This window comes from Diabrotica virgifera, chromosome 8 (genome assembly GCF_917563875.1).
Source record: "Diabrotica virgifera virgifera chromosome 8, PGI_DIABVI_V3a".
In the NCBI taxonomy this organism is placed as follows: domain Eukaryota; kingdom Metazoa; phylum Arthropoda; class Insecta; order Coleoptera; family Chrysomelidae; genus Diabrotica; species Diabrotica virgifera.
In genome coordinates this window covers 88,395,822-88,408,108 of record NC_065450.1, presented here as the reverse complement: position 1 = coordinate 88,408,108, position 12,287 = coordinate 88,395,822, and the positions used below count along the sequence as shown (strand labels likewise).

General features: G+C 31.9%; 1 long non-coding RNA gene across 1 annotated transcript; it reads right to left on the bottom strand.

Annotated features, from left to right (window-relative positions):
* Positions 1-481: 481 nt before the first annotated feature.
* On the bottom strand, positions 482-10,982 carry LOC126890797 (uncharacterized). The gene is made up of 3 exons (XR_007700466.1): positions 10,688-10,982; positions 4,770-4,900; positions 482-2,409 (listed from the first exon to the last, which is right to left on the bottom strand). It is a non-coding gene; the product is annotated as an uncharacterized LOC126890797 (long non-coding RNA).
* Between the last annotated feature and the right edge of the window lie 1,305 nt (positions 10,983-12,287).

The following is a 12,287-nucleotide window of genomic DNA, read 5'->3' as shown; positions in this document are numbered from 1 at the left end:
TGTCGGCTGTAAATATCAGATAGAGAAATGGGCCGAGAACGCTACCCTGTGGTACGCCAGATTGGATGATGTGGTAATTTGAGAAGTTGTCTTCAATTTTGACTTGGAAATATCGAAGTCAAATATGAAAGTAGCGAAGATGTAGTATGCTGTTGTATAGTACTGTTACTAACACCACTGCTTTTCTCCCGTAACTATAATAATAATAATACTTTCCCGTTTTATACCGCTGACGCGGCTTTGGGAATGTAGCAGGGTATTAATCTGCTATCTCTAGGGCCTAAGGGTATACAAGGAAGGTAACAGGGCCAGTGCTACGATTCAACCGATTAGTATTACCCCTGGTTTTATCCAAGGTACTCATTTCATTTAGCCTGACTACCGCCTGAGCTATCTGGCCGCTATTTAACTACAAAAATGTTTATTCTCTCTCTCTCTCTCTCCTCTCTCTCTCTCTCTCTCTCTCTCTCTCTCTCTCTCTCTCTCTCTCTCTCTCTCTCTCTCTCTCTCTCTCTCTCTCTGAGATAAAATAATTAACAAAACTGAAATAAATAATACTATTTATTTTATATAAGTACACAAACCATTGTTTACATAAGTGAAAATGGTTTTTTTCAATCAATTCGTCCGATCTAATATGTTTATTAGAAATATTCTTTATTGTCACTGAAAGTTAAACAATTTTATAGTCAAAATAAATACAGTTTATTAAAACTAGATATATAGTCAATATTACAAAATAAAAGATAATGAAAGTAAAACATTAAAAAATATAATGTAAAACTTATATAAATTGCAAATTGAACATACAACAAACAAAATACAAACTTAGGAACTAATAAGTTAAGGCTGCTACGTATGACACCCAAATATAATATCATAGATTTGGGTCGAACACCCAAATAATGATAAAAATACTTTAGTTACTTGTGGATAGAAGATACTGTAATTTCTTATTTTTATTCATTAAGATATACTGCTTCTACGTCTTTTATATAGATAATATTTTGTAATTTTACGGAACTTGTGAAAATATGTTGCAGATTTAAGTTGTAAAGGGAGATGATTGCACAGTTTTTTTGCGGAATATAATATGGACTGGTTTACTAACTCAGTGGACGGGATCGGCAAATAGACATCGAATGTTGAATTTCTGGTGATCCGTGATCTTTTAAGTAACTTCTGCAATGATCTTCTGAAACAGGTCTTATTGAATAGAACGCTGAGACGAGTTTCTCATTTAACAAATCCAAATGAAGGGACCATTTGAGGTTTCTGTCTAAAAGATAGCAAGAAATTTTTCAAAATCGACGGTACTGTTCGGGCTGTTATTAAGAAGCAAGGATTGAAGAGCCTTTATAGGATAATGCTACTGTCTTCTGCACGTTAAAAGGTAGTAAATTAGAGTCAGCCTAGGTTTTTCTCGTAAGTAGGTCAGAAGTTATACCTAGTTGCATGAAGAGTTGCAATACTTTAGTTGCTCCAAGGGATACTGGTATCATCGGCACAAAAAAAAATTTTTCATCGATTTTTAAATTAGTAAATTTAAATTAAAATTAGATTTTTCACCACCCTTATGAAAAGGAATAATGAGGAATATTAATATTAATGAAATAATTTTAAATTACAAAGTATTGCAAAAAAATAGTATTCTCTTCTCAAAGCCTTCAATAATATCAAGTTTTCTATTGTACTCTTAATGGCCATCTCATCGAATATTAAAATTGATTTTTTCTCTGTAGGAGACATGCTTACTGCTTTATTTTTTATAATATAAAATATGTTTTTATTGAAACCGGTGTTACAGGTAAAGTTTGCAATCCATGTTTTTAGTGTTGGACCCGCTGGTAATGCAACTCCTTTTCGACGCAGAAATTTATACGTGCTAGGTCCTTTATAAAAAATTTCAATAGCAGTTTTTTCTATTGGTGACCACTTTCGTTTTTCTTATGCAACTGCATTTTCAGCAACGCAGCGGAAAACTGATTTTGTGGCTTTGGTGCAGTTTGTACAGATTTTGTCCAATCTTAACCGGACTCCTTTTTAGTACTGTTATACGAGTTTCCAGAAGATTAATCCGTTTTCGAGATGCAGACAATTTCCTTTCAAGTGTATGATAATTATAAATTTTTTTTCTTGACCAATGGTGATAGCGACAAAATCGTTAAGTTCAGAATTATCACTGTTAGAAACTATATCGTCACTGGTTGATGGTTGTTTTGTTCTCGAATACGTATGTAAAACACGTGGTGTCGGTAACAAAGCTTCCTCTTCTTCCTCACTGTATTTTTTTGGTACAGCAGTAGCGGATAAATATTTCGTGTTTAAAAAAATTTCATCAAAATGCTTACTGTATATATTTTTTTTTAATCCGCTCGCTAAACTCGAGAATTCCCAATGCGGCATTCCCTACAACAATATTAATATTTAGCACCACTGAAAAAAATCAACTTTCTGTACAGTAAAGAAAAAAAAAACAATTTAAGTTCTGTATTCAAAATATATTCAATTATATTCACAATATTAAACTATCATATGTATACTTTAAAAGCATAAAAAGTACCCTCAATAATATTCGAACGAAAGTAATCAACCAGTGCATATTACCAGTTATCACATATGGCTCAAAAACATGGATTTTTGACTTTCACAAAAGAAAACATTGACAGAATATCCAAAACACAAAGACCAATGGAAAGACAGATGCTGGGTATCGGTCTTAAAGACAGGAAAAGACATTCGTGGATAAGAGAAAAACAAAGGAGAACGATGTATCAAGACAGGTTGCACAACTTAAATGGAATTTCGCCGGCCACGTTCTGCTGCAAAAAGATGGAAGATGGAATAAGCGAAGTCTACACTGGCGACCATGGAAACAGAAAAGAAAAAGAGGAAGACTGCGGATGAGATGGACGGACGAACTTCGAAGTTTTACAAAATTAGATAGAATTAGATTAAATGAAGTAAAAGACAGACGTACTCTCAATCATTTATTGTAACTTCCGACAGGAAGTTATTTTGTCGGAAATTACAATAAATGATTGAGAGTACGGCTGTCTTTTACTTCATTCAAAATGAAGTCTCACATGCAACCCATTCAACATTAGAATTATATTAATATAACAAAATTAAAAATAAACTTATAATGATTTAATAGAGATAAACGTGCAATTAAAATTTCAGATTGAGGTTACTTTACTTATAATTTATTGTTTACAGTTGAGTCTGGGAATCTTTAGCCGTACGTCATCATTTAAAGCGTACGAAGTAAGTCGATGATAAGTCGGAAATTGAAATTTACTAAACGCAAAGTAAATTTCAATTTCCGACTTATCATCGCCTTATTTCGTATGCTTTAAATGATGACGCACGGGTAAAGATTCGCGGACTCAACTGTACATATAATCCGTAAGTTTCATGGGTTCAAAGTGATTATTTTTGAAAACGCTGTAGCATGCTATAGTTAAAATATTTTGAACGAGTCACTAATCACGAGTATGTGCAAATTTTGGACAGACATATCTTAACCAATGTTTGTCTTACAGGAAAATAAAAACATTCAAAACATGGAAAAATGCAAGACATACATTTTTTTACTCTTTGAGATTTTTGGTATCACGAATAATTTTTAAGTTATTTAAAAAAAAAGGATTTTTTTTCAAATTAAAAAAAAAAATTAAAAATTTTACTTTAAAATTTTTTTTTTCAAAAATGAGCACTTTGAACGGATGAAACTTACAGATCATACAGTGAGGACGTTTGGGTTAGAATAAACTTATTTTCTCGAGAATGGGAGAACAGAACAGCAGGATGCCTCAACAACACAATCTGGAGGAACAGATACCTCACTCTCATTTGGTATTTGCATAAAGCAGACAAGAATATTTGATCGATATCAACAGCTCAATTTCTATGAAATGGGCTTTCAAAATTATATGAGATTATTTGGATTCGTCCGCATTATAAAGCTGGCCGTAAATACCAGATCATAAATAAGGAATCTACATAAAATTGGTGTGGACAATTTTGAAACTGGCTGTTAGTACAGTTGGCTGTTAACACAGGAGTTATTGTACCAACAAAAACATAAAATTCAAATTAATGCATCTCGAATATGACGCATGCATTGGGGCAATAATGAAAAAATAATGGAAAAAAAAATAAAAACAAAACACCGGGTCTATGAAACAATAATCAGGCCCATAGTAAGTTATGGCTGTGAAACATGGGTGGTGACACAGAAATCTGCCAATGCATTAGATATGTTTGAAAGAAAAATATTGCGTAGGATACTGGGCCCAATAAGTGACAAAAACAACTGGCGAATTAGGTATAACATAGAAATACACGAGCAATATAGCGAACAAACTCTAGCACAATACACTAAACTGCAGATATTACGGTGGGCAGGGCACGTGGTCCGCATGCATGAGAATAGAATCCCCAGAAAATTGCTGAATGCAAGAATGCAGGGAAGAAGACCTGTTGGAAGACCTAAAAAGAGATGGGAAGACGAAGTCGATGAGGATGCCAGGAACTTCTTGGGAACGCGTTCATGGAAAAGAACAGCGGTAAATCGAAATGATTGGAGAAGCTTATTGAAGGAGACCAAGGCTCGATTTGGGCTGTAGTGCCATTGGATGGATGGATGGAATATGACGCGTGCATTGGGGCAATAATGAAAAAATAATGGAAAAAAAATAAAAAAAATTCCAAGTTAATTGCGTAACGGTGTAAAATACAAAAATATAAAGTTAATATTTATTTACCAGAGTGTACTATCCATTTTTTACAAGTCAAAAGATTTTTTATTGGAAATCTGAAGAGTCTTAATCCAGGACTTTTATAAGGTGATAAACCATACTTAAAATACGCACATATATTTCCAGTTTCCAGACATCTGTAAAAAGCCATTTATTTATTACTGAAGTAACATTATTTAAATTCAAAATCACCTTCATTAAAATTTTAATATACCAAATGGCATATTCAAGGGATTCATGATGTTAATAATTAAGGGCATATATTTTCGAAAAATTTAAAATAAGAATGAAATATTAAGTTATTACAGACGGCCCGTTACGTTATTACAGACGGCGTATATTATTACAGTCGAAAAATTTAAAAGCAGAATGAAAGATTACGTTATTACAGAAAGTCCCTTCATTATCAATCAGCCAATCATGCCAACTACTGGACATAGGCCTCCCTTAGTTCTTTCCAATGTTCTCTACACTGGGCCGCTTGTAACCAGTTTCTCTTTTTATGTCGTCGGTCCATCTAGTCGGTGGTCGTGATCGGCTTCTTTTATAGTTTCTGGGCCTCCATTCCATGATTCTTCGTATCCATTGTCCATTTTGTGTTCTAGCTAAGTGTCCTGACCAGTTCCATTTAAGCGTTGTAGCTATTTCGATGACGTCTTTGATCTTTGCCTGATTTGTTGGTGATTTGTTGGTTTGTTTTGTGGTCTCGAAGGCTCACGTTTAGCATTGCACGTTCCATGGCTCGTTGTGTAACTCTGAGTTTATTTGCGGATTTTTGCGTCGGTGTTAAAGTCTCTTCTCCATACGTTTGTACAGGCAAAACGCATTGGTTATAAACCTAGAGTACGTTAGAATAAACAGAAATAGTACATTTTCTCACGGTTTTTGCTGTAAATTTTAAGGAACCACTTGGATTGACATGAAATTTGGCGTACGCATAGCTAACATGTCAAAGAAAAAAAAATGATTTTGTGCCGATGTGTGCTTTTGCCTTGGAGGTAAGTTTTACTACTTCTCGGCGGTTATAAAATATACGTCCAAATGGAAAACTGACTAATTTTAAGAACCTTTTGTTTTATTGAGTTTTTTCACTAAGTCAAGGTTATGTTCGAGTTATTTGTGAGTGAATATGTTCATTTTTTAACAAAATAACCATGTTTTTAGACAGTTTTTCGCAAATAACTCAAAAATTAAGTCCAGTTGCACCAACAAATAATACCGGGTGTCCACTTATATTTTTCCCCATTTTAACTGCATATAACTTCTAAACGGCTCAAGACAGAAATATGCGGTTTTCGCTGAAATGTTTTATTTTAGTGAAAGTTTTGTCTGAATGGATTGAATTTTCTATATCGCTTTCAAATACGAAAAGAAAAATGGCGGATTTTTGAAAAAAACGTTGTTGACTTTTTTTTCATGGAACACCCAGTATATTTTTTTGTAAATTGAAAGAAATGTCATTCACCTATCCAGCGATATAAAGTTTTTCAAAATCGGTTGTCAAATCACTGAGTAATTAATTTTTAAAATGAGAGGTGCAACGTGGATGTCACATACCTAAATAACATAACTAAGCAAATTGATATTATGTTAATATAATTGATATAATGTGAATGCCACCCGTTCTCAAAATCTCGGGGATGGAAATTATTTTATTAAAAATAATACGACAAACCGATACAGGGACACATTCTAAGCAAAATTTGATGTATATAGTTATTAATATAAATCAATACTTTTTGATGTATTAAAGATAAATTTTTTATTTTTTCGTAAAAACATGCTTGTTTTAAAGCTGTTCTTCACACATAACTCAAAAACTATAATAATTTGCAAAAAAGTTATTACAAAAAAAAGTTATTGCCAAAAATGGGTAATTGAATGTATATTTTTTTCGACGAGTACTCAGATCTAAGTATTCAAGCTTAAATAACTTGAAAACGGTGCGTTTTATAAAATATACCTGCTAAGCTCTTGGCAAAGTACTTCCGAATGGTTTACTGTAATAAAGCCGAAATCATTAGACCGATAGCAGTAGACCGAACTCATTAGACCGGAAAGCACTTTGCCGAAACCTCACTAGACCGAACAGTAGGAGACCGGAAAGCATAAGTACATAATACAGCGTGCTCAAACAGGATTGTAATCTGAGCAAGGGTAGCATCAACCTCCCTTCATCCTTTACCCAGACTTAGGACTGGCAACACAAACTACCTACTGGCGAGTTTAGAGGTTGTTATTTTTTGCTTTCTTTTTTGGTTATTTTTTTCTTTTTCGTTTTACTTGTCGCAGTAAAAGAGATAAGACAAATGTAACTACAATACAACTAAATGTTATTTGGATTATTATTAGAAACAATTAAAATGGCGTTCACGTCACTCTAGCCTTAATTTATTTTTACCTTCACTAATTTGTTTAACGGATGAAAATTATTTCATATCAGACTGTACAGAGTAAAAATTTACACGGTCTATAATATAGACGAATTTTATTATATAAAATAATACAAAAAAATTCAATAAACAAAAGACAGATATACAAAATCTTCGCATAATTTACTGCAATCTTTTTTAATTTACATAATATGTACCATTTCGGTCTAATGCTGTTCGCTCTAGTGAGGTTTCGGTAAAGTTCTTTTCGGTCCAATGAGTTTGGTCTACTGCTTTCGGTCTAATGATTTCGGTATAATTGTCGTGTACCCTTCGGAATACCTATCAATTGAGCTTACGAAGAAGTTAATAGCATTAAAATTAAACTAGTTATGATGAAAATAAGAGAACCACCCTTTCGAATTTTTCAGAAAAAAGTGAAAAATAAAACATTCGCAGTTTCCACAAAAATTAAAATTTATAGTAAACCTTACAAGAATTTCTATATATTAGTGTAAGTAATGATTTCAATAATTTTGACCGGTTAAAAATGCATATTTTTGAAAAACAGGTATAATTCAAAAAAGCAGAATTTTTAAAATTATCGTACTTTTCATTTTCCTTTGATAATAACTTTAAAAATACTAAATATACGTAAAAAATGATATATAACCAAATTTTAGTTTTTTCTGTATCAAATATTATACCCTTTTTAGTATTTCGGTAGGGTACAAAATTACCGAGATAGAGACTTTTAAATCTTAAATTTTGCTGCGAGAACCATGTAACCGGGGCCATTTAACCTTTTATTTTAAAAAAAGTAAGAGGTTTAAAAGATTAAATTCAACGTGGTTTAATAGCTCTTGGAATTATCTTTTAAATGGTTTTCAGGCGAACCTGAGATCGTAAAAATTAACGGAGTTATTAAAGAAACAATAACATTTTGGAAAAAATTTTAAAATATAAATTTTGAAAAATTTTTTTAGCATAAATTTTAATGCTATCAACTTGTTCGGGAGCTAATTTGATATGTAGAAGTTTTTTGACAAATATTTAATAAGTTTATGTTATAAAATGCATCATTTTCCCGTTATTTAAGCTTGAATACCTACTTAGATTTGGGTACTGGCCAAAAAATATAAAATTCAATTACTTAGTTAAAATTAAAAGGTTTTTCTAGTAAATAGTTTATTTTATTTTTTATTAGATTCAATTTTAGTAATACTTTTTGCAAAATCTTATAGTTTTTGAATTATTTATGAAAAATCGGTTAAAAATATGCATTTCTCTTACGAAAAATTAAAATCTTTGATCTTTGATAACTCAAAAAGTTTTGATTTATTTTAATTTTAATTTTAACTTTATATAACAAATTTTGCTTATAATTTGTCACTCTACCGCATTATGGGGTTATTTTTAATAAAATAATTTTCACCCACGAGAAGGGGTGGCATCCACCCCCAGGGTAAAAGCGCAAGTTGGCACCACGTCACCTTTCTTCCTTAAGATATCCTCTAACCACTCACCAATTTTCATGCAAATCGATGGAGGTTTAACGAAATCGGAGGTCATAGCTCATATCCACCTTCAGTGACTGCACTAATATATTCACTCGCAAATAACTAAAAGAGTATTAATGAAAAAACTCTATAGAGCAGGGTTGCTTAAAATTAATCATTTTATTAATTTCCGGACTTATATTGGACATATAGTTTTTCACCGTCGAGAAGGGGCGAAACACACCCCGAGGCAAAAGCACACATCGGTACAATATCACTTTTATTCTTTGACTTGTTAGCTATGTGTATGGCAAATTTCATGGCAATCCAAGCGGTTCTTTAAAATTTAGAGATTTTGAAATATTGTACCGTTGTATGGGAGCAAAGCATGCTAAATGTGCAGTCCCTCGAGCGTTATGGCGACATAGTGGGTTTTGAAGAGTAGGTCCTAAAACCAAAAAAAAGTTAAATAAAGTTTTCTTTATTTACCCGTTAAATAAAACCGTTAAATAAAAGTTACTTATTTTTATGTAAGGAATCCAAATCTGCAATAAAAATGGGGGCTCCTATTTAAGATTTTAAAGTAACCTCCACCACACCTCCGTGGTGGGTCGTGTTTAGTACCATTCGATAGATTTTTTAAAAATAATGAATAAGTGTATTTTACAGTTTTTCGATCTGACGTTCATTTCGAGAAATATCGCGGAATTCGTATTTAAAATATTAAATTTACCTCCCCTCCCCTCTCCGTGAGAAGTCGTGTTTGGTATCGTTCGAGATTTTTCAAAAATATTGAACACATATTTTTCAGTTTTTCGATCTGTCATTCATTTCGAGAAATATTCGCTTTTTTCTTGTGAAACTTTGGGACTCTCCCATTTCCTTACGCCCTGCTCAAATCGTCAGATTTCTAAAATATATACTCTTTCGCATGTACTTAACTTACCTTATCTTAATCTGACAATTTCTAGTTTTTTAAGGATAAATTTGTTTTCGGACCCCCCTTAACGAACGCCCCTGTGTTAAGAGCCAATATATGGTAGAGGTATATCTTCAGGGTACCAAGTTTTTCCCCATATTATGATAATCTGACGCACTCGAGTAACTGCAAAAATCCCCGCTGGGGCTCCCCTACCATAACTAACTTACTAAAGGTTTTGAATGAGATATTTGTAATTAAAAATCACACTAAATTTTCTTTTTTTTTCACCCCTGTAACATATTAAAATAAAAATTATAGAAGTTTTTAGGGACTATTGACCATCGGTAATAAGGCAATCTTTCATTCTGCGTTTAAATTTTTCAAAAATACTTAATAGTTTTCTCAGGATTCGAAAAAAATTAATGCTTTGAAAACACATTATCACGAAATTTTGCGCCTATGGCTTTAAAATACGGTAATATATAAAAATAATTTATATCATTGTTTAAAAAAGAAACTTTGTGTAAAGTTTCAAAATTATAATTTTTTAAGAAAGAAAACAAAATGAGTTGCTTTTAAGGAGAACGGAGCAAAATGCAAAATTTTTATTCATGTCAAAATTTTCAATGTGTTTTAAATGAATTCTTTTTTTTTCGAATCCTAAAAAACTAAAGTATTTTTGTTTATATTTGTTTTTTATACTAAAGTATAAAAGTTTCAAAAGTATTTTTGAAAAATTTAAATGCAGAATGAAAGACTACTTTATTACCGAGGGCCGAAGTCCCTTAGAATAAATAAAAAGTTTCTTTTAAATGAAATATTTTCAATTAAAAATCACACTAAATTTTCTTTTTTATTTTCACCGATGTATCTTATTAAAATAAACATTATAGAAGTTTTCAGGGATATTCGGCCCTCGGTAATAATGTAATTTTTAATTCTAACTCGTTTAAATTTTTCAAAAACATTTATTAGTTTACTCAGGAATCTTAAAAAATGAATATATTTAAATCACATTGAAAATTTTGACGCATGTCAAAATTTTACTCAGTTCCCTTTATACATACAATCTTTCATGTGTAAATTTTTTATTTAAATTTTAAAAACGTAGGATTTAAATATTTTACTTACCTCGAATATTTTATAGATTTCCTATACGGTAAAAATATTAATATTCTTCACGGAAACACTAAACTGTAGGTGTAAATACACTTATTGCCACTATATCACTGTCTATGAGATATTGCAACACTGGTAGACTGAATTTAGAGGAACAAAATGGACGCTGACTTTAGTTATCGCGGCACCATCTATTATAGCGTAGCTAAAAAAATATTAGTAGATTTCTATTCAATTGAGATAGAAAGAGTGGTGACATCTAGTGACTGTCTCAAATAAAATCCAACAAATTTCGACATTAGTTTGAGTTACTATGGTCTAGTTATACAATGATAGTACCCAAAAAACCCATTTGCAACCTGGCTGGTCAAGTGTCCCGAACATGGTATATTTTTGCTTATTTCCCTGGCGTACTTCAGCTTTAGAAGACATTCGTGCTTCTAATTCTAATATTCGGTCTGAGGTAGATACTGTTATCATTCCTCCAGACCCAGATATATCAACTGATGAGGAAAACATTGAGGGTGATAACCTTATAGAAGGAAATTTGATACTACCTAAAGACATCATTGTAGTAGAAACTGAAGTTCATTGCTCTTCAGATAAAGACGAAGACTTAGATGATGTAACTTTGGAACTCTATGGAACCTGTAGCAGAAATAAAATGATGGTCAACTGCTGCTAAGGCCAAGGTGGATGTTTCTCAACTTGCTTTATATAAAAATTATAATAAGTCCATGGTTGGTGTAGACTTACATGATCACCAACTACACAGTTACCGGATCTGAATAAGAGGAAAAAATGGTGGTGGGTTCTTTTTACTAATCATATAAACATGACTGTTGTAAATATTTCGAGATTGTATCAGCTGGCTAAAGATCAACAAAGTAGTCTTTTTGATTTTCAAAGAGTACATGTACGTCATTATTTAGGTTTAATGCAAAATCAATGTATATGAAATCTAGACTTTCCGGAAATAATCTGCAATTAGGAAACATGAAGGAGGACACTTCGCTCGAAAAAAAAAACAATTAAGGTATGCTGGTATCATCAAAGAGCCAGATGAACTTGTTTAAAGTGTAATATAACTCTTTGTGTTGAGAGAGACTGTTTTAAAACTTCTCATTTAAATTATTTTGGTGTACTCAGTGTACTCATTTGGGTACATATCTATATCTAAGTAATTCTATTTTTTTTTTCAAATATGGTTACATTTGAAGCTTTGTTACAAATTATATTACTAATAAATACCCAATGCAAAATATAGTAATTCTTAAAATAAGATATCGTGGGCGCTAATGGGTTAAATTTATAAATATTTTCTATTTTACTATTCCTTATCCTTTTTCTTGGTTTCCTTTAATGCAAACACATGTTAAATTCCAAATAAAAATTCTATTCTTTTTCTATCTTTCTCTTCTTCCTTATGTAACAAAAATACTACTTTGCAGTAGTATTTGTATGTAGAAAATGATAAGATGAGATGAGTAAGGCTAGTGGGATGAACTGATAATAAAAATATGAATAGAAAAATGCACTGAATGGAGTTAGGCCTAGCTAGATATGCAAGATAACAACTTGACACTCAAGGATGGATACGACTCGTTTGCAT